Here is a 2,301-nt window from a genome sequence, read left to right on the forward strand (position 1 = left end):
TGTTTTCTTTTTATTTGTGCTTTCTTAAAGAATGCCATAAACTTTCATTCCAACGGAAATTAATTCTGTCAGAATAAAATAGGTTATAATTGGTTATTACTAAAAATTAAATTAGAATTAAATTGAATTAATTATAAAAAAAAAACAGAATTATCCCTTAAAATCCGAAAATTTTCTTTTTAAAATATAGTTTAATTGACTAAAATAACCTTATAATTAAATTTAAGTGATAATATAGTACATGTTATTCCATTATAATATCACAGACCCTCAAAATCATAGTCATTCATTATTTTCATCAATTGGTCCAGAATTGTCGTTACGTACACACACACACTATATATATATATATATATATATATATATATATATATATATATATATATATATCAAGGTTGTAAAAGACGTTTGACGGTAGCTCGGTAGCGGACTGAGGTCAGGGGATTAATCGGTTAGGCGGAGATTAATCGGGGACCATTAATTATTAAGAAAATTATTTTTAAATTAATAAATCTAAATTTAATCTTAATAATATAAGTAAATAAGCATAAAATTTTAATCACAAGTTTAACAAAATAAACATAAAATGTTAAAAATGTGATATATTATTCTAAAAACATAAAGTTATTAAATAAAATTACATAAAAATAATAAGCATTCTTAAAGAATGTGTATATTCTTGTAAGAATGTATAATTAGTTTGTGAGGAATGCATCTAAAAAAATATACTATTCTTTAAAGAATGGAATTGATATTCAACTCGAATACAGGTCCCTCCATCTTGAACTCAGGTCTCCTTCTCTCGATCATCAACCCTTATATATAATATCATATTCTTTGAGAATGAGATGTCAATTACCCACATCCGAGAATACAAAATCCATGAAACAATAATTATTGTTAGAAATTGCTTGAATTGTTGTAACTGAAATTCATTAGAAAGAAAATTCCCGAATTCTCTAAAAACAGTTATTCATAAAACTTGGCTAATAAAGTCCAACGATTAGGATCTATAACACAATTTATTCTTATATACTACAGTATCCGTTTTATGTTATAACAAGTATAATCATTAATTTGCAAATATAAAAAGCACATTGATCATAATCAAGAAAACCATGGATGCCCCCAACTTCATTTGGATTATGGAACCTGTACAGACAGGTTATCCAAAATTTATGATTTCAATTTAAAAAGTCAGAATACATTTCTGTTTAGAAGAACAAGAACATAGAAATTCAGTTAGTTTGCCTCATCCAAATGCTTCTGATACAATTTTAATAATTTGAGGGCTTCTTCTTCATACCTCTTCACAAGCCATTCCATAAACTTGTTTTCTGAATACATCTACCACTTTTTGAAGCAAAAACCATTTTTCCTCGGTTAACCCTTTCTCTGCTAAATAATGATAAACCAAACACCAAGGAATAACCATTTCTCCTGTTTAATCTCGACAATAAATAAAAGAAGGAGAAGTGAGGCTAACCTTTGCAGATGACGATGACGGGATTCCAAAGATCAGACGATGTCGGAGGAGGAACAGAAGGCGTCGGAGGAAGAGCAGACGTCGGAGTCGAGAAGGTTCAGAACGAGACTGTTGTGAGAAGCTTAAGAAGGCGAGGAAGTCGATATTGGTGTGCTTGATACGACGAGGAACCTCATAGACAAGGAAGATGTTGTCGACATCGTTAATGGAGAAGAAGATGGCGGCGTTTAACTTCATTCATCGTTCATTCCGTCCTTAGGCGAGAGAGAATTTCTAAAAAAAAAAAGATTGAATGCGATGGAATGGGTGAACCCTAGCATCAAGTTTTACACTTTGACAATTTAGCCCCTAAAAGTTTTTAATTTTCGTTAACTTTCATTAACCGATTAGAGTACCTAGATCCGCCTAGCTCTAATTATCTACGGCTTTGTCCGAATTTGACCACGTTTGATTATAAAGGCCAGTTAGTTATAAACGTCTTCAGTGGAGGACCGCCAAGCGCCAATTAGTCTGCCGTCTAGGCTGATTTTTGCAACATATATATATATATATATATATATATATATATATATATATATATATATATATATATATATAGTTTTGATTAATAGAAAACCATTATTAACTAATAAGTAATAACCATTGAAGCAATTGTGAGCGTCACAATATAAAATGATCGACAGCTAAAAGAAGGGTTGTAGATTTGTAAATTGAACGTGCTTGCATCAGATTATACCAAAAACCAAACTTTGTTTTCTCATTCACTTTTTTTAGGCCAAGTTTTTTTATAGAAAAAAAAACAAATATACCAATGT

At 30.1% G+C, this 2,301-nt stretch overlaps 1 long non-coding RNA gene across 1 annotated transcript; it reads right to left on the minus strand.

The window, feature by feature from the left end:
• Positions 1–1,104: 1,104 nt before the first annotated feature.
• LOC145129122 (uncharacterized) lies at positions 1,105–1,795 on the minus strand. Its single transcript, XR_013717304.1, has 2 exons — positions 1,487–1,795; positions 1,105–1,398 (listed from the first exon to the last, which is right to left on the minus strand). It is a non-coding gene; the product is annotated as an uncharacterized LOC145129122 (long non-coding RNA).
• Positions 1,796–2,301: the final 506 nt, after the last annotated feature.

The sequence above is a fragment of the Lactuca virosa genome, chromosome 8 (assembly GCF_052849685.1).
Source record: "Lactuca virosa cultivar CGN04683 chromosome 8, Lactuca_virosa_CGN04683_v6, whole genome shotgun sequence".
In the NCBI taxonomy this organism is placed as follows: Eukaryota; Viridiplantae; Streptophyta; class Magnoliopsida; order Asterales; family Asteraceae; genus Lactuca; species Lactuca virosa.